At 41.3% G+C, this 21,295-nt stretch overlaps 1 protein-coding gene across 5 annotated transcripts in view; it reads left to right on the top strand.

Moving 5' to 3' along the window:
* LOC311515465 (uncharacterized protein) overlaps positions 1-21,295 on the top strand; it is a 297,106-nt gene that overhangs the window by 18,184 nt on the left and 257,627 nt on the right. Inside the window, exon 3 of one of the 5 annotated variants that reach the window (XR_014710147.1) lies at positions 8,016-8,077. The exons of the other annotated variants lie outside the window; for them this stretch is intronic. The gene's annotated coding sequence lies outside the window, so the exon portion shown is untranslated. Of the gene's footprint in view, positions 1-8,015; positions 8,078-21,295 lie in introns of those variants that run through there. 5 annotated transcript variants of the gene reach the window in all.

Below are 21,295 nucleotides of genomic sequence, written 5' to 3'. Positions count from 1 at the left end.
GTATCTTTAAATGGTTGTTTTTAATTCTAAGACTTAAATAAATACATAAAATAGACATCAGTATTCCCATTTGCCAACTTAATGATTGGGGGGAAGGGGGGAGAAAGCACAATACAGTTATGGAATAGTGAAGACCACACTTTCCAATGCAAATGATTTTTAAAATGAAGTATGTAACCTTAACAAAATGTTTAATTTTTTTCCAGACCACTGATACAGCACATCAAAACCTTGCCAAAGGAAAGATCCGTTTTTAGAACACTGAACATGTCTAGTTTGCCTTCATATACTTTCATTTTACATTAGATGTGATATATATTTATATTTTTAAAACAAAACAGACCTGAAGAGTCATTTAAGATCCAAAAAGAAAAGGAGTACTTGTGGCACCTTAGACACTAACCAATTTATTTGAGCATGAGCTTTCGTGAGTTACAGCTCACTTCATCGGATGCATACCGTGGAAACTGCAGCAGACTTTATATACACACAGAGAATATGAAACAATACCTCCTCCCACCCCACTGTCCTGCTGGTAATAGCTTATCTAAAGTGATCATCAAGTTGGGCCATTTCCAGCACAAATCCAGGTTTTCTCGCCCTCCACCCCCCCACACAAATTCACTCTCCTGCTGGTGATAGCCCATCCAAAGTGACAACTCTCCACACAATGTGCATGACAATCAAGTTGGGCCATTTGATCACTTTAGATAAGCTATTACCAGCAGGACAGTGGGGTGGGAGGAGGTATTGTTTCATATTCTCTGTGTGTATATAAAGTCTGCTGCAGTTTCCACGGTATGCATCCGATGAAGTGAGCTGTAGCTCACGAAAGCTCATGCTCAAATAAATTGGTTAGTCTCTAAGGTGCCACAAGTACTCCTTTTCTTTTTGCGAATACAGACTAACACGGCTGTTACTCTGAAACCTGTCATTTAAGATCCAGTCTGCTGTTGCTAAGAATGGCTATTTCCTAGAGGTTTGTGGGGGTGAGACATACAAAGAGAAAGACATGTTTCAGAGTAACAGCCGTGTTAGTCTGTATTCGCAAAAAGAAAAGGAGGACTTGTGGCACCTTAGAGACTAACCAATTTATTAGAGCATAAGCTTTCGTGAGCTACAGCTCACTTCCTCAGATGCATATCGTGGAAACTGCAGCAGGCTTTATATATACACAGAGAATATGAAACAATACCTATTCCCACCCCACTGTCCTGCTGGTAATAGCTTATCTAAAGTGATTTCCAGCACAAATCCAGGTTTTCTCACCCTCCACCCCCCACACACAAACTCACTCTCCTGCTGGTAATAGCTCATCCAAACTGACCACTCTTCAAGTTAAAATCCAAGTTAAACCAGAACATCTGGGGGGGGGGGGTAGGAAAAAACAAGAGGAAACAGGCTACCTTGCATAATGACTTAGCCACTCCAAGTCTCTATTTAAGCCTAAATTAATAGTATCCAATTTGCAAATGAATTCCAATTCAGCATGACAGTGAAAAAACACAGGGAAATATGTAGCCATGCTTTGAAATGTAAAAAATGCTCTGTATGCATGGTAACAGTAACTGAGTTTGAAATTAGGTTACCTAAGATGTTGGAAGCTGTGGTGTTGTAGCCATATTGGTTCCAGGATATTAGAGACGTAACACAGGGGAGGTAATATCTTTTATTAAACCAACTTCTGTTGGTGAGAGAGAGAAGCTTTTGAGCTACACAGAGAGCTCTTCTTCAGGTCTGGGAAACGTACTCAGAGGGTGTATCTACAATAGAATAAAAGACCCATGGTAATGGCTGCAGCTGGCTCGGGCTGCGAGGCTAAAATTTGCAGTGTAGATGTTTGGGCTTGGGCTGGAGCCTGGGATCTGGGATACTTCCCTCTTGCTGGGTCCCAGAGCTCTGGCTCCAGCCTGAGCCCAAACATCTACAGAGCAATTTTACAGACCTGCAGCCTGGGTTTCATGAGCCTGGGTGAGCTGACCCAGGCCAACTGTGGGTATTATTGCTGTGTAAACGTACGCAGCATGTCACAGCTAAAATCAAGGTAGAGTAAGCAATTCACCTTGAATGGTCCCCTGAAATATGTGTTAACTACTTACTTTAAACAACTGGTAATTTAGCTGTGACACTCTCTAGGTACATTCCCCAGATCTGAAGAAGAGCTTTATGTAGGCTCCGAAGCTTGTCTCTCTCACCAACAGAAGTTGGTCCAGTAAATGATATTATCTCACCCATCTTGTCTCTCGGAGAAGATGTTGCAAGCAACTAGGGTATGTTAGCTAGGAGTAAATTACCTGTGGATAGGGAAGTAGATATGCTTTTTAAAATGACTTTACAATTCAGTCTTTCCTTATTGATTATCCAACCATACTGATATTAGTAATGTAAGGGTTGTGATACTGGATGAGACTTTTGGCCAGCTCAAATTAATAAATGGGAAGAAATACATTAGCTTTTTTAACTTTTCCCCATTCTTTCATGAAAATTTTAAAAAAATTAACCAGCTCTATGGTTGGTTGAAAAAATGATGGGAAGAAGGGATTATGAAGTATTCATATTTTTTCCCTCTCGTTTTCAATCAGCTTTTCATAATGTCAATTTTTTTTGGCCAGTTATCAAAATTTGATCAATTTAGATTATAATAAATAGTGCTTGAATCTTCCTTCTGGGAGTGTCCCATATTTAATATTTTATGGGATGGGAAAACTAATGATTTGAACATTGAGTCTGTATACACACAGATTATTTAATTGCATAATCTTATGACTGCTACCTTCTTCCACCCTTTCCTCCTTTAGGCTCATATCCTCCAAATGCTTATGAACGTGCTTAACTGTTCTCATGTGTAGATCTATTGACTTTGAACAGCATGTTCCATAACCTGTAAATTTGTTTACCTCTGTTTCCTGCTGCCATCAAATATGGGAATCCCACAAAAGAAATGCAGGGGTCCTCAGAGGTCAGAAAAAAAAGATAATGAGAACATGACTTCCTAAACAGGCTTTCAGTTAGCTGACTTCACGTCCTCATTCATTTAGAAGAAACAATGATAGTAAAACATTTCCTCTATCCATTGCAAGACAAAATATAAAGGGGAAATTTACATCCCCTATTAAGATGGGTAGCAGATAAGAAACCCATCTGTGAAAATTAAGTTTTCATTTTCTCTTTAAAATAAATTAAATTTACAAGATAAACACCACCCCATAAACAAACAAAAACAAAACCCACCCTAGATTAAATCTCTTGGTGTTGACCACAATGGATGTAAGGAATATAAATCTAGATGTTGGGGGGTTGAGCGAAGGGAGAAGATTACTAATTTTCTGATTTAACTCTACTGAACTTGGTTACACCAACGATGAGTTTGGCTCTTTTTGTGTATTATAGCCTAAAAGAAGCAACATAAATGCAGTGTTAAAACTGAGCTTTAATTACACGAAATTCAGTTAAAATGTGCATGGCTAATTTAACTTTGCCTCTTTGTGTATGTATGCATGGCAATTAGTGATGGATGAACCTCAAAAGGTCTAGTGTTCAGGTTTGATTCGGATAATCAGTCTCCAGCTATTACAGAAATGGAATGAAGGATATTGAGTGGGACCGAAAACCCAATTAAGTAAATTGGACTCTCTTCATTGACTTCAGTCCCCCTGTGAGAACGTGGAATAAATAATCTGAGAGTGAAATTCACCTCTCTATGGCAGCCCCCATTTAAGTGATGCATAAGAATTGTGGTGGTCCCTGCAGTGGGGTGAATTTCACCCAGGAGAAGAACTACTTGGTTCTGGGGCTCTAGAACTAAGAGGCTCCCAAACTAGACTCCCAAGATGCCAGAGAGTGGCAGTGGGGGGAAAAGCAGGGTCATTAAGCTGGTTCTTGAAGATGCCATATGTGGGAGAGGATCCCTCAGGTAGTCAATGGAGGGTGCAAAGAATCCTGTTATGCAAAAAAAGTGGGGGTCTCTATCAAATATTTCAGTATCTTCTAAACTTTTGGAGCCAGTCTAGCTTGTAAAACTGAACCAATATGTTTAGTTTACCCGTAACATTTTTTTACACACTTGCATGGTTCTTAGTAATGCAACGGTTGTCAGTGTTATGCATCTGTTTCTCAACTGTATTTTACCAATTGTCTCTTACAATACACATCAGAGACTGACATGAAAATCTATCTACTATCACGTAAGTATCTGCTTCATCAACAAGCAGTTACCAAAAACAGCAGTTCAATTTTTGCCTGAGATTTTTTCGTAGTCTATTTTTTCAGTAATGTCTCTTCAGCTCAACCTTAGGATGTTTGCTCATAGCACAAGTTCATTTTCAAAATATCCTCAGCTTAATACGCTGAGCTTAATACCCTCAGCTTAATGCACCAGGTGATTTTAATATCTGGCAAGTTGGCTGTGCTTGAAATTTTTATAGTTTATATTTTGTCATATTTTAAACATGTTTAACATACTACATATGACATATATGGTAAATAAGATTTTTCAGTGCCAAACAATGCCTCTAAGATTTACCCATGTTTATAATCTATCCTGTCTCTTGGTATTATTACAGGTGAATTTGGCATCAGATCTGTGGTATTTAGACTATTTTTTCCCCAGTTCAGAAAAGCACATAAGCTCGTGCTTCACATTAAACGGGTGATCAAATGTTTTCCTGAATTGGGATCTTTATGAAGAGAATAGAATGTTAGACTGTGTTTCCTTAAATCTCAAATGCTGCCATGATGACTCACATCTGTCCATGAAAGTGTTTTAAAACATGCTGTAATTCAATGCTGGGGTTTTTTAAAAAAAATAAAAATAGAACAATGTCTGACTTTACACATCAGTTTCATCAGTTATTTATGATGCATCTGTATTTTATAAATCTGTTCTCACCAAAATATGAATCAGATATTGCACAGATTGGAAAAACACATTTAATCACCGCTGAAAATTATTAACCATTTAAAGACTATAGTAAGCTTTTAAAGATGCTGTGCATTGTTAATACTAAACTGTTTAACATATCTGTGGGAAAACTTTTTAAATACATGAATGTATGATGATATAATTGTGCATTAGTTTAATTCCATAGGAAATGGTAAGATAAAAATACTAAAATCTAAGTATCGCTCAGTGTATGTACATATGAAGACTATATATTATGGTGTTGAGTAAGTATATAAGTTTTATCAGCATGAATGTCGGATGGCTGCCTTACTCATGAAGCTGTGAGTGAATTTTGCAGGTCTATGGATAAATCCTTTTATACCATACTACACTTCTACATATTCCATGTATACCATATTGTGATGCTCCCCAGGGGTACCCAGAGTTGTGTGGTACCTCACAATCACCTACCCTTAGTGTGAAACAGCCTTGTCCGTGCCTGCTGTGGATCAGCTCCCTGAATCCACCAGCCTCTGGCAACACAAGCGTTGCTCTCTAGGGCTTCATTCCCTCTGTGCAGATTAGTGAATGGCACACACCAACCCCCAAGCCTGCTCCGAGCATTCCTTATACTGTCCAGCCCCTTATCCATTGAATACTCACAGGAACATCTGGCCTGCTGCTCCCAAAGGAACAGTACCAGCTTGTAAGATTAGACTCTTAACACTACAGCACTTAGACACATTTATAGTGAAAACAAAAATACCTTTATTTTAGCAAAAAGAAAAGGAGGATTTGTGGCATTTTAGAGATTAACAAATTTATTTGAGCATAAGCTTTCGTGAGCTATAGCTCACTTCATCCGATGCATGCAGTGGAAAATACAGTGGGGAGATTTATATGCACAAGAGAACATGAAACAATGGGTGTTACCATGTACACTGTAACAAGAGTGATCAGGTAAGGTGAGTTATCACCAGCGGGGGCGGGGGTGTGTGAAAGCCTTTTGTAGTGATAATCAAGGTGGGCCATTTCCAGCAATTGACAAGAACTTGTGAGGAACAGTGCTGGGGGGAGGGGCGGGGGGAATAGTTTTACTTTGTGTAATGACACATCCACTCCCAGTCTTTATTCAAGCCTAAGTTAATTGTATCCAGTTTGCAAATTAATTCCAATTCAGCAGTCTCTTGTTGGAGTCTGTTTTTGAAGTTTTTTTTTGTTGAATTGCCACTTTTAGGTCTGTAAACGAGTGACTAAAGAGATTGAAGTGTTCTCCAACTGGTTTTTGAATGTTATAATTCTTGACATCTGATTTGTGTCCATTTATTCTTTTACGTAGAGACTGTCCAGTTTGGCCAATGTACATGGCAGAGGAGCATTGCTGGCACATGATGGCATATATCACATTGGTAGATGTGCAGGTGAACGAGCCTCTGATAGTGTGGCTGATGTGATTAGGCCTATGATGGTGTCCCCTGAATAGATATGTGGTCACAGTTGGCAACGGGCTTTGTTGCAAGGACCCATGGAAAAGAAGCCCTTGAGGAATTCCACCATGATTTCAACAATTTCCATCCCACCATCAACCTCAGCCTGGACCAGTCCACACAAGAGATCCACTTCCTGGACACTACGGTGCTAATAAGCGATGGTCACATAAACACCACCTTATACCGGAAACCTACTGACCACTATGCCTACCTACATGCCACCAGGTTTCATCCAGACCACACCACACGATCCATTGTCTACAGCCAAGCTCTACGATACAACTGCATTTGCTCCAACCTCTCAGACAGAGACAAACACCTACAAGATCTCTATCAAGCATTCTTACAACTACACTACCCACCTGCTGAAGTGAAGAAACAGATTGACAGAGCCAGAAGAGTACCTAGAAGTTACCTACTACAGGACAGGCCCAACAAAGAAAATAACAGAACGCCACTAGCCATCACCTTCAGCCCCCAACTAAAACCTGTCCAATGAATCATCAAGGATCTACAACCTATCCTAAAGGACGACCCATCACTCTCACAGATTTTGGGAGACAGGCCAGTCTTTGCTTACAGACAGCCCCCCAACTTGAAGCAAATACTCACCAGCAACCACACACCACACAACAAGAACACTAACCCAGGAACCTATCCTTGCAACAAAGCTCATTGCCAACTGTGACCACATATCTATTCAGGGGACACCATCATAGGGCCTAATCACATCAGCCACACTATCAGAGGCTCGTTCACCTGCACATCTACCAATGTGATATATGCCATCATGTGCCAGCAATGCCCCTCTGCCATGTACATTGGTCAAACTGGACAGTCTCTACATAAAAGAATAAATGGACACAAATCAGACGTCAAGAATTATAAATTCAAAAACCAGTTGGAGAACACTTCAATCTCTTTGGTCACTCGATTACAGACCTAAAAGTGGCAATTCAACAAAAAAACTTCAAAAACAGACTCCAACAAGAGACTGCTGAATTGGAATTAATTTGCAAACTAGATACAATTAACTTAGGCTTGAATAAAGACTGGAAGTGGATGTGTCATTACACAAAGTAAAACTATTCCCCGCTCCCCAGCACTGTTCCTCACATGTTCTTGTCAACTGCTGGAAATGGCCCACCTTGATTATCACTGCAAAAAGGTTTTTTTCCCCCCCGCTCTCCTGCTGGTGATAGCTCACCTTACCTGATCACTCTTGTTACAGTGTATATGGTAACACCCATTGTTTCATATTCTCTGTGTATATGAATCTCCCCACTGTATTTTCCACTGCATGCATCGGATGAAGTGAGCTGTAGCTCATGAAAGCTTATGCTCAAATAAATTTGTTAGTCTCTAAGGTGCCACAAGTATTCCTTTTCTTTTTGCGGATACAGACTAACATGGTTGCTACTCTGAAACCTTTATTTTAACAGATTCAAGTGATAATGAGTGAGAATATTGGAAACAAATGGCTACATAGAAAACAAAATCACAACACGCTTTCTAGAGACTAAACTTAATACAGGTTAACATCCTTCTAAAGAAGTCTTATCTCACCCAATTCCTCTTTAGCATTTTCAACCAAGGCTGGCTGAGATCCTATCTTTGTGAATGTAAACATGTTATATGTTTAGTTTCCAGGTGCAGGATGAAGAGGTGTCATCTTTGCCTTCTAGAAATTACCCCAAAGTTCATGGTCTTCATTCAAAAACAAGATAATCCTCTGTGGCTTTTTTTGCTGTGTTCCTTCCCTGTTGACTTCAGTAATGCTTGATTTTGCATTTAAAAGGACATCCATTGTGCTAGCTTACAATGCTTAATTTACATCCTGACAAAGATACACATTTCTTACCTCCTGTTTGGGGGGAAACCTGTTTTTCACCTTTGCTAGTGACTAATACTTTGATATAGACTTTAAAAACATTTGCAGTATATATACATTTATTCTTAACATAGTAGCTGTTTATATATGTCACACTAATCATCAATATAATTATGAAACTAACTTTCATTTGAGATCCCCCCATTATATCCTTTGAACTAGAATGTTTACACTAGACTCATTGAGATTACTGCATCCCCTCTACACACCTTGCCAGCTGGCATTAAGAGGTTCTTGGGTCTCACACAAACATCACAGAAAAACTGTTTGATAAATTGTTTAGAAAGCATCTTATAACTTTGACAGACTTGTAAAGCCAGGTGCCTTAGCATGATTCCAACTCCTACAGTGCTCTTTTTTGATTGTGTCTTACTCTAACCTAAAATATCTTTTCTACACTTAGCAGACTAATCATTTTTTAATAAAAAAAATCTTGGACCTTCAAGGTCAATAAGCTAGCACTGTGTGCTGCTTTAGAAAGCTGGGGATTGCTCCATTTCACTGTTATAAAGCTAGAGTTTCTACCCCTGCAGACTCATGAAATGCTAGAATTTTTTTTTTAAACATGGAGACAAATATGTATTGAAAATTAATCACTGGTGTAGAGATAAATATTGTTTGTCCTGGGTCATTTTAGAGTCATAGTTTAAAGCCAGAAGGGACCAGTAGATCAGCTAGACCAGGGGTGGCCAACCTGAGCCTGAGAAGGAGCCAGAATTTACTAATGTACATTGCCAAAGAGCCACAGTAATACATCAGCAGCCCCCATCAGCTCCCCCTCCTCCCCCTTGCACCTCCCTATCAGCTGTTTCATGGCATGCAGGAGGCTCTGCAGGGGGAGGAGTGAGGGCATGGCAGGCTCAGGGGAGGGATTGGGAAGGGGTGGAGTGGGGGCAGGGCCTGTGGTAGAGTCAGGGGTTGAGCAGTGAGTACCCCCTGGCACATTGAAAAGTTGGCACCTGTAGTGCCAGCCCTGGATTGATGCCTATACAAGGAGCCACATATTAACTTCTGAAAAGCTGCATCTGGCTCCGGAGCCACAGGTTGGCTACCCCTGAGCTAGACTGACCTCTGTATATCATAGGCCAGTTGAGTCCAATAACTTGTGTTAGGTTTAATCAGAGCATATATTTCAGAAAGGTATCCAGTCATGATTTGAAGGCATCCAGAGAGAGAATCCACCTCTTCCTTGAGGAGTTTGTTTCAATGTTTAATCATCCTCTCTGTTAAACATCTGTGCCTAATTTGAATTTGTCTGGCTTCAGCTTCTGGCCCTTTTTTCTTGTTATGCCTTATTCCACTAGATTCAAGGGCCCTTTAGTACCCAGCTTTTTCTCTCTGTGGAGGTACTTAGACACTGCAATCAAGTTGCCTCTCAGTCTTCTTTTGGATAAGCTAAGCAGTTTTAGCTGAAAGTCTCACTGTGTAAGGCATTTTCTTGAATTGGTTTTGTGGCTGTCCTCCCCCACCACCCCCAAGCATCCTTTTTAAAATGTTGTTGCATGCTTCAAGTTAGTAACAGTTGGAGACTGACAAAAACAGGCTGAAATGAAATAATTAATCTAATATTGCCTAATCAATATTAGTACAGCATGATACAGAATTCAGGGCTGGTCTACACTATGTCATTAGATAGACATTCCCCACATTAGGTCGAATTTATAATGTGCGCGTCTACACTACAGAGCCCTTCCCACTGACCTAAAGGGCTTTTAAAATCAACACTTGTACTCCACCTCAACAAGAGGAGTAGCACTAGATTCAACCTTCCTGGGTCGAATTAGGGGTAGTGTAGACAGAGCACAGTGTATTTTGACTTGTTTGGCCTCCAGGAAGTATCCCAGAGTGCTCCAATGTGTCTACTCTGGACAGCACTTTCAACTCCACTGCACTTCAGTCAGGTAAACAGGAAAAGCCCTGGGAATTTTTGAATTTCATTTCCTGTTTGATCAGCATGGAGAGCTCACCTGAACATGCCTGCCCAGGTACACAAATGTGCTCCACTGTGGAGCATACAGGAGACAATGGATCTGACTGCTGTGTGGGGAGAAGAGTCTGTGCAGGTAGAGCTCCGAACCAGCAGAAGAAATGCTGACATCTATGGCAAAATCGCACCGGGCATGGGGGGGAAAGGCTACACCAGGGACACACAGCAGTGCCATGTGAAAATAAAGGAGCTCAGGAAAGCTTACCAGAAGACAATGTGGGGAAGGGGGACGGCGAATAGTCACTCTGGTGCTGAACCACAGACATGCTGCTTCTATGAGCAGCTGCATGCGATTTTAGGCGTGGACCCCACCAGTACCCCAGTGCTCTCCGTGGATACCTCCCAGCTAACCTGGGTGGCCACGGGCAACAACAAGGAGGACGTTGTTGATGAGGAAGATGGGAAGAAGGAGAATGCACAGCAGACAAGTGGAGGATCCTTTCTTCCTGACGGCCAGGACCTTTTTCTAACTCTGGAGTAATCCCCTCCCAGGACCCACTGGTGTGGGACTGTGATGGCGGGGAAGGCACCTCTGGTGAGTGCACGCTCATAATAACACTACAGGGATTAAATGCAATTGTGGTTAATATTTAATTTGAGGTAAACAATTGGGATACAGTGGCAGCCAGTGCAGCCATGCAAAGGGTGTTCCCTGGAAAAGCCTGTTTATGTGCCAAGAGTTTCCACACTAAAAAATGTCCCCGGGTGTGCCCTCACACTGCCTACCCTTTCGTGTGTGCTTACCAAACCAAAAGCTGCTGCCCAGCGTTCTGCCACGTGTTGTACCTTATTGGCAGGCTCTTCTTTTAAAACACAAAATTTGCCCGAGTACCTCAGGGAATGTATTTACTGCTGTGAATTGTTTCATTCATTGCAACAGTTAACCTTTTGTTTTCAACAATGTATGCTTTTCCTTGTAGCTGCAACATTTTCTCTGGGTGTTTCCTCCACTCCAGCACAAAGGCTGTCCCAGATTAGAAGGCGAAAAAAGCGGACAAGGGAAGACATGTTCTGTGATTTGATGCGTTCCTCCGAGGCTGACAGGGCATTCAGCTAATGCATGGAGGCTCACACTCTCAGAGAGCATGCACATTGACCAAGAGGTCAGGAAGGCAAGTAGGGAACAAGAGTGTAATGCACAAGAGGAGATGTTGCAGCTTATGGGGGAGCAAACAGACATGTTGAGGCATCTGGATGAGGTGCAGGAAAGGCAGCTAGACCTTAGAGTCCTGCTGCACCCAATGATGAACCAGCTACCCTCCTCAAGTTCCATATCCTCCTCTCCTAGACGTCTTAGAATGCGGGGGGGGGGGGGGGGCGGGGGAGAGGAGGAGGGGAGGAAGCTCTGGTATCCCTTGAACTCAACTCCAGAGGATGATTCATAGAGCAGAAAGCTCTCATTCCCACAGCTTTGATTGCTAGACAGTGCAATTGTAATAAGCTATGTGTCCTTACTCCTCCCTGTGTTATCAGGCCCTTACCTGGTTATCATTGTTATTCATTGCTGTCTCTGTTCAGTGTTTGTTAGCATAATAAACTTGCATGCATTGAGTACAAGAGGCTCTTATTCACTATGCACACTGTGGTTGATGAGTGTTTAGTTTACTGGGCAGTACATGTGAAAAAGGGGGCAAGTTGGTAAGGAACAACACACACAACTGTCCCATCAGTGTTGGATCATTCATGAAACTGGTTTTCAAAGCCTCTCGGAGATGCAGTGCACCTCAATGTGCTCTTCTTATTGACCTAGTGTCTCGCTGCTCATAGTTGGCAGCCAGGCAATCTGCCTCAACCCACCACCCCACCAGAAACTTTTTCCCCTTTACTTTCACAGATATAATGTAGAACACAGCAAGCAGCAACAACAATAGGAATATTGCTTTTGCTGAGGTCTAACCTAGTGAGTAAACTGTGCCAGTGACCCTTTAGACATCCAAAGGCACATTCTACCACCATTTTGCACTTGCTCAGCCTATGGCTGAACTGCTCCTTACTGCTGTCCAGGCTGCCTTTGTATGGCTTCGTGAGCCTCAGGATCAAGGGGTAGGCTGGGTCTCCAAGGATAACAATTGGCATTTCAACATCATCAATGGTAATTTTCCGGTCTGGGAAGAAAGTTCCTTCTTGCAGCTTTCTGAAGAGACTAGAGTTCCTAAAGATGCTTGCGTCATGTACCTTTCCCGACCATCCCACATTGATGTCAGTGAAATGGCCCCTGTGATCCACTAGTACTTGCAACACCATTGAGAAGTAGCCCTTTTGGTTTATGTACTCTTTGGCAAGGTGGTCTGGTGCCAAGATAGGGATGTGCGTTCCATCTATCACCCCACCACAGTTAGGGAACACCATTGTGGCAAAGCCATTCACTATGTCCTGCATGTTTCCCAGAATCACTACGTTTCTTAGCAGAAGTGAATTGATTGCCCTGGCTACTTGGATCACAGCATGCCCCACGGCAGATTTACTCACTCCAAACTGATTCCCGATGGACCGGTAGCAATCTGGTGTTGCAAGCTTCCACAGGGCTATTGCCACTCACTTCTCAACTGTCAGAGCAGGTCTCATTTTGGTATTTCTGTGCTTCAGAGCTGGGGAAAGCAATTCGCAAAGTTCCATGAAAGTGGCCTTACCTCATCCCATACCTGCATCGTGATGTGGTCCCACCAGTCTGTGGGACCTGGCCCACAAGCGGCATTCCACTGTGTCAACAAGCTCGGCTGCTGCTTCTGCCAGTATGTGAGAGTTGCTCTGTTCCATGGCTTCCAGCACAGCTATTTGCGTGGCATCACATTCTTCTGCGCGGCTACTCCTGGCTATGCTCTGCAAATACCACAGGATGATGTGTGAGGTGTTTGTGATGCTCACAACAACAGTGTACAGCTGAGCGGGGTCCATGCTTGCTGTGCTATGGCATCTGCATGAGTAACCCATGTTTAGGTGTGAAAATGATTGTTTGCCATTCCTTTCAGGGCGGGAGGAAGGAGCCAAGTGCATCATGGGAGGCTGACTATATGAACCCAAAACACCTCACGAAAATGTTTTTGTCCCCTCAGGCATTGGGAGCTTAACCCAGAATTCTAATCAGCAGCAGGAATTGTGGGATAGCAGCCCACAGTGCATCTCTCCGTGAGTCGATGCTACCCATAGTAGTGGGGATGTGCTCCGCTGACGGAATGTACATAATGGGGACATACACCATCGATTTTGTAAAATTGGAGGCTACAGGTCGACTTTAATAAATTTGACCTAATTTCATAGTGTAGACAAGCCCTTAGAAGAAAACCTACTTTACTAACCTTTGTAGATGGTGAAGAGAAGGAAGTGTGGTGTGGTCCCTTCCTTTGTACCTGGAGGAATGCTGACAGTGTTCGTTCCCAATCTAACTTTCCAGCTCTCTTTTTTTTTTATAGGGTGTGAGACAAAAATTCCTTTTCAGAGGAAAAAATTATTTCCCATGATTAATTTTATCACACATTGTTTTCCTAATTACTGATGGAATTTATGGTCCTCAGTTTACCTGGTTGGTGAGTAAAAAGGAATTTCTAACCAGGTCATTATTACTAACAGCTGTGGCAACCGACTATTCTTAATGAGATAAAAACATCTTTCAATAGGTTATTATTTCTTCCATTACAGAACCCATCTGCAATAACAAATATCAATCATCCAGTTTTGTTTATACCTTACTTCTGTGGACATTTTTATTAGTTTGTGGAGTCTTTTCCCTGGAGATCTATAGTCCCATAGATTTGGAGATGCTGAGGATAATTAGATACAGCCCAACACTCAATTACATAAAACATCTTGAGTACAGGTCACACACAGGTTAAGAACCAACACTGGACGTTAGAATTCAAACACATGCATTGCTAATATAAGAGAGATTCTGGAAGAATATTTAATATGCAGTTTTTTGGCAAAGAATTTACAAAAAAGAGGGTTAAAAGGGTTAATATCTAACACGTACTAACACTAGAACTGTAGGCAGTATTCCAGTATTGGTGTCACTAATGCAACATACAGAGGTAAAATCACTCCTCCTTACTCTCTCCTGGTTTGTCTCTTCCTAGAATAATTTTGGGGAGAGAGTCTGTGTTTGATAGAGGAGGAGAACACAGCTGTCTGGCAGGTTGATTTAGATAGAGTTGTGAGTCTTTGAAGCCCTAAGAGGGTTGAAAATTTGAATAAGTCCGGGGGTGGGGAAGAGGGGGAGATGGATTAATGGTCAGAGTGCAAGTGAGGCAGTAAAAGGTATCTTTGGTAAATTAATTTAGCACATTGTTCTGCAATTCATTACATGAATATTATGTTCGTAAATATATTTATATATAAAAATTTAGAGCAATTTTGGCTTTCTAAAATTGTAGCATTTTATATCTATTTTACATTCATTGTGCACTGGTATAAATGACTATATAAGATGCAGAGCAAAGATGAATTGGCTTATACCAGTATTTATTCAGCAGCAAACATCACTATAGACGGTCAAAACAGGCAGTTTAGATAAGCAGCAGCAACACTAGCAAAGCTGGCCTGTTCTCTGCCATGATCCTGCTATGTACCCAAAGCAATTGTTCTTGATTACTAGGAAGGCACCATTTTATGACCTTTACATTGCACACAGTCATGAGGGGATGATGATCTGTATAAAGTACAACAATTGCAGGCAGAAGAAGCATTAGCTGCAGACCTAGACCTTTCATGCTCATCATCAAGCATAACCTACTCTAGGAACTAGATTAAATAAAATGTGACTTTAACCATTGGTCTTCAGCCTCATCTTGAGACATGAAATGCAAACTGCACTGTGAACTAAATAGCCATTTAGATAATGCAATACATTTTCTGTGAACTTCAAAAAAAAATCATGGTTATGTGGAATATTTCATTTAGACCATGTGGAAGCTCCACAGATTTCAAAGTAGATAAATAGTTTTAAACTTTGCATTGAATATATTACACAACTCTAATTTCTGTGGAAAACATGTAGTTTAGTTTATGTAATTAAAAAATTCTGTGGCACTGTAATAGATTCAATGTTTTTTGCATTAGGGTGAAATTTATCCCTATGCAGAGAGCTAGCCCAAAGTATACGTATGCCCTCAAAATAAAAATTATTGTTGTTTACTGTTGTGCTTTAAGGACACAAAGTTAGTACCAGAAAACTCTTCAGGAAAAACGTTGTCATTTTTCACTTTTGCGAAGTGTTACAATTAACTTACCCATTCCTCTCATTTCCTGTGTTTACACTTTCTAATTTTCTATCTCCTTTTTCACTTAACACAAGCTAAAAAGTGGGGGTGGGGAGGGTGGGAGGGGAGATGGTGCGAGGGAAAGGAATAAAAGACAAATCGTTAGCCTGCTCTGCTTCATCCTCCAGTTCAGATCATTAGCACACTGATCAGATCACTGCAATAAAATATTGTCACATAACTCATATTTGAAAGAAATCTCCCAAACCCCCTCCTCACCCCATCTTCCCTCCTTCCCCAAACACAGATACTTCCTAAACTTAAGGGTCTGTAGCATATGAGAGGGTACTGCACTTTCTAAAAAGAAAACAATGTAGGAAAGACAAAGCAAAGCTCCAATGACCAGACTTATATGATGCCAAAGGTGACTAAAGTATTACCACAAAACACTTGGTGCTTTTAGTCAGAAATAAATGAGCTCTGGAAACTGAAGCATGCTATCACCATCTAAAATAACTTTTCACTTAATATGGAGATGTGTTGGTAGCTGCTTGCTCCTTATCTAGTTTCAGAGCTACAAGATACTGCTGCTATATCATTCCTGGGGAAATATCAAAATATTATATTCTGAAATGTAGTCAGATATCTGATAACATTCTCTCAGTCACAAAGTTTTGGAACAATTTTTTGGGTGTAGAATGTAATGTTAGATGTAGCCCTCAGTAAGCTGCATCACCCCAGGGTAGCTTCAGGAGCCACTGTAACATAGATGCCCCTTAGTCTGAATCCCTCTCCTGGTGCTGCTTTGTTCTAGTGATTTGGATAGTGATTTTTCTGCTGGCCACTACCGGCAGCAAATTGCAGCACTACTTGTGCAGCCTCAACCATGCTAGTCAGGGGTAATGGCGTGAAACTTAGGGTCTGACCATCTTCCTGCTCTTTGCCATCCACTCTCCATCTGTTCTAGGGAGGGAGTAAACCAGTACATCCAGACCCAAGGTCCATGTAGGTCATGAAAGGGTGTTAGGGAGATTCTTCCTTTTTCTCTCTCTCCTGTGTGAGTGCATCATAAAATCACAATCGAGCCCTTAGTAATTTAAACTCAGTTTATATTTGACATACATTGTAAGAGACTTCTTGAAATAATTGCATTGTTGCTCCAGCCAGTGTGAAAACAGTAGTACAAACGATGTGGGGATTTTCTCTTCAAACCGTAGTTTTCCACTTACTTATTACTTTCTGAGTATTTCTTCTTGCTATCCAAGATCTCAGCCCAGAGGTGATCTTTGAAAATGTGAGGGGGGGGGTAGGAATCAAAATGTTTGGGCTATAGAAGTATTATTTTGAGCATGCTCATTTGGTGCATCCTCATTTGTGGTATTTTACTATACCTCTCTGATCTAGTTACATCAGAAAAGTGTGCATGTTGCTTGACTTTATTTTAATTTTGCCAAGATGTAAAACAGGTGAATGACCTGTTGAGGATGATAGTTCACTCGTATGATGATCGCCCTGGGCTAGATTCCTCAAGTGTGCAGAAGAAAAAGGAAGAGCAATGTCATGCTCAGTTGTGCTTCTGGCCAGGGGAGTGGGAAGCAGAGTCTGGCTACTCCCTCAATACGCACTTTATGGGCAAGTGGGTGGGAAAGGGGTGGAAGGAAGTGGCTGGTGGGATAAGCCCTTGCTCTGCCCCTCCTACATATTAGTCACAATAGCTTGTTCAGAGCACAGTCAGGAGTAAGCTGCTTCTTGAAAAGGATGAAGTAATTTATTCCCTGTATAGTGAAAGAAAGAAACAGGGGATGAACTATTACTGAGTAGCACTTCATTCTCTAGTCTCCATTCACATAATAATGTGTTCCCAGATTCAGTTGTGGGTGGCTGATCACTTCACTCTGCAATATTGAACTTCTGACAACACGGTTCCAGAGACACCCTGTGGAGTACTAAGGAAAAGTTGGCTAATGTTCACCCTTACTAGCACAAAATGTTGCTGTGCCCTTTTCCTAACAAAATTTAATTTAGCTCCACTTCCTCTTGACTTCTTTAAATATTTTTCTCTTTCATTTGACTCCTTGCTTTCTCTAGATGTTATACTGCTGCCAGAGACAAACTTAAGTAACTTTGCTTTTGATCAGTTGAATAGAAAAGGAGCGTAGGGTTATATTCGTGTGTTTCCCTGATGGCACTAAGGACTCAAGCAAAATTATGTGAGATATGTTAAAGTACTTCCTTCCCAGATTTCTACTTTTTCACCAAAGCTTATAATAAGAGTGGGAAGAATTGCTAACAATCTGAATTAGTCAAATTTGGAATATAGGAAAATTGCCTTCCATAGAGTGTGTGTGTGGTTTATAGTCTTGTTAAATGGGAACAATAATGCTTATTGCACAAGTGTGTTGTGGTGAATATTGATAAGGTATTTTTGAAGATGAAAAGTACTGCTGACTGACAATTATCACTGCTTTGACTGAAAAAGAAAGAAAAGCCACCCAAATGATTATGTAAGTCTTTTTTTATTCCGTGAATACAGCATTTGCAACACAGGGTGTCTACACTGGAGCTGGAGGTGCAATTTGCAGCTCAGGTAGACGTACCCACACTAACTCTGAGCTAGTGCACTACAAATACCAGGGTAGTTATGGAAGGATGGTCTAGCTGCCTGAGTAGGTACCTAGCTGCCTGGTTTCAGACAGGATTGTACTCAGGATGGGTATCCTCCACAGTTACACCTCCTCCTCAAGCTCCAGTATAGACATCCCAGAAACTTCAGCCCAGATTTAAAAAGGGATTTAGAGGTCTAAAGGTGCAAATATGCACCTGGTGGCATTTTCAAACACACCTAGGCACTTAACTCCTATTGAAGTCAATGGGTGTTAGGCTCCTAGGTGCTTCTGAAAATCCCACTAGGAACTTAGTCTGTGTGAAATTGTGAAGGAAGCAAACATTTCTTCTTGTCTACCATAGCATCTGTCATATTTCAAAATAGGGATGCACTCTGTAATAGACTTTCAGTGTAAATGTTAAGTTTCAGAGTAGCAGCTGTGTTAGTCTGTATCCGCAAAAAGAACAAGAGTACTTGTGGCACTTTAGAGACTAACAAATTTATTTGAGCATAAGCTTTCATGGGCTACAGCCCACTTCATCGGATGCATAGAATGGAACATATAGTAAGAAGATATATATATACATACAGAGAACATGAAAAGGTGGAAGTAACCATACCAATTGTAAAAGGCTAATTAATTAAGATGAGCTATTATCAGCAGGAGAAAAAAAAGTTTGTAGTGATAATTAAGATGGCCCTGTCTTAAATGTTTCTTTTGCATATCTGGATAAATGCTAGAAAGAACTCTGTGCCTCTGATACTGAAAAAACTGAAACGTTTTTAACTTTACTTATGTGATCTCTAATCATATAATTAAAGTTATGTATGGGTTTAAGTGTTTACAGGATCATGGCCCATATTTCCATCCTTCTATCTCTTTAAAAGTGGACCTCTGCTTCCTGATTTTGCTTAGCTCTAGAGGACAGGAAGTGATTTGGCTGCAGAGGTTTGAGTTCCTTGTAACAATTTGAATTTGCAGGTATACTCATATAGCTGATTGATCAACACCCTGGGCTGTGAATTTTTACAGCCTGGTTAATCTAGGTTCCTTTAACTGACTTGAGTTATCTTTCTGAGGATTCTTCATGGTGCCCTGGGGGGGGAACAGTGATCACTGGGACAAATTAAGTCTTTTCTCAAGGCTTTTATGCTGTGACTGAGATCCTGGAAGTAAAGGGTACAATCCAGAGTATAGTCTGTGGGATAGATTTAGCTGCAGATTACTTGGTCCACTGTTTGGTAAAAGCCAAAGCCAGCTATTGCGGCATTGGAGTTAGTACTAGCAATGCTTAAGGAAGCTATTGTGAGGTTTCTGCTCAAGAACCATCAGTACTGACAGGCTTGCTAACTACTAGTTTATAATCAATCTTCCATTATTTTTGGAGGGGTTGAGGAAAAAGTGGAAGGTTACTGGGGAGTTTGTAAAAGGGCAGCTCCATTTTCCTTGACCCTCTTCTCCTTCTCAATCAGGGTTCAGGCCTCGGAAGCTGAGCTGGTATCATTGTTTGATGTTTTAGCTCTTCCTGTTGCCTTCCCAAGTAGGCGACTCTAATGATTGGAAGTCTGTACCAGCTGCCTGTTAGCTTCTGTAGTGATACCTTTACATACGTTGCCCTTCTGGCCAGAGGCATTTAGGAGACATTAGGAGGATTTTGGAATTCTGCTCCTTCTGGTGATGAGGGGAAAAGAGAGGTCATTTGCATATTACCAGTAAGTCCACCGTGTAAGTTTTGTTGTTTTGGTTCAAATTTGTTTAAGTTTTTAAGAGTGTGCATGATAAACTTACTGTCCAATGAAAGGGCATGGATATTGTACTAATGCTCTGGGTTAAGAGTGACCAGGGGGTAGGAATATGTAAACTAAGGTTGGCTAATGAAGCTTGGGCCCAGCAAAGAAGGGGAAATGCTCTGGTGTAGAGATCAGGAGAGTCTATCCAAAAGTCTTGTTTTTGTCCTGGGTTTCTTCTATACAAAGATCTATTACCCTGTGGAAAGGAGCCTGTGGGACTAGGCTTGACTAGATTATGAGTGGACGGAATAAAGTTTACTCCATAAGGAGACCTGCCTGGTCCCAGGGCAATGGAGAGCCCCCTTCTGGTGAGGATTTGAATTAACATTTTCTCACCCTGACTGATGACACAAGCAGTCAACCACATTTCCATACACAGGTTAGATATCCCTTTAGCCTGGAAACAGCACTGCCCCCATTTAAGTCTTTTTTTCCTCAGCTATTTTCAGGAATTCTCTGGGTCTCACTCCCCACACAAGTTAAGTTCCCAGTCCAGGTTGTGGAAAAATACAGGTACCAAAATGGAGTTTAGTGTCATGTGGTCTTGCCCTGCTGAGTCCCTTGCATGCCTTACTGAGGCATAGCAGCCATTACTCATAGGCTGGCTGAAATGTTCACCGGAAGGCTAAGCTCTTCCATGGTCCATTCTCTTTGCTGATGAATCATTAGTACTGTCTAGCGTCTTCATTGTTGTACCCAGAAGACTAGTAGCAGGTTTTACCCAGAGTAAGCACATTTGAAATACAGATACATAGTCAATATTCATAACTTCAGATACAAAAATTATACATGCACACAAATAGGATAATCATATTCGGCAAATCAGAACTTTTCCAATGACACCTCACATGACCCATCTTGTACAAAATGCATAATAATTATGCCATAATCATATCATAATCACATCACTATGATGAATATGGGGTGCAGTGTCACAGCCACACCTCAGGGTGGCACCAGGCTGAGCAGCTTTGATAGGACGGGAGCCAGACTGGGAGAGGAGTGCCTCACTCGTGGATGCCTTGAGCTACTGCTTTTAACAGACTCCAATCTGAGAGTGGGATTTCAGATAGGTTGAGTTGTGGTGACCAGAGTGTTGGACTTTGAACTACAGGATATTGATTTGAGAGAGGGTGGTGGTGGTGGTTTACCAAGAGTTTGATCTGTTAACTCGGTTTTGTAATCTCCTTTCCCCAATCTCCCGGCAAATAAAGGGTTTTTATGTTTGCTTGTGAGTGGAGAAGAACTGCACAGGGAGTGTTTGTTTTATTTTTCCCAGAGCTGAAATACAAGATGCTGGTTGGGGGCTTGAAAAGTGATATTTTTCTAGAAGGACTTCAAGATGCTTTGAACCCAGCCCTTGTTGCTGCCATTGACACTTGACAGAAGGGTTATGCTTGTAATACACTATTTAGCTACTAAATAACTCTGTGCTGTACAGAGATGCAGAGGTGGGA

The sequence above is a fragment of the Lepidochelys olivacea genome, assembly GCF_965140295.1.
Source record: "Lepidochelys olivacea isolate rLepOli2 genome assembly, chromosome: 2".
NCBI lineage: Eukaryota > Metazoa > Chordata > Testudines > Cheloniidae > Lepidochelys > Lepidochelys olivacea.
Note: the sequence above shows the minus strand (reverse complement) of the source record. Positions and strands in the feature narration are given on the sequence as shown.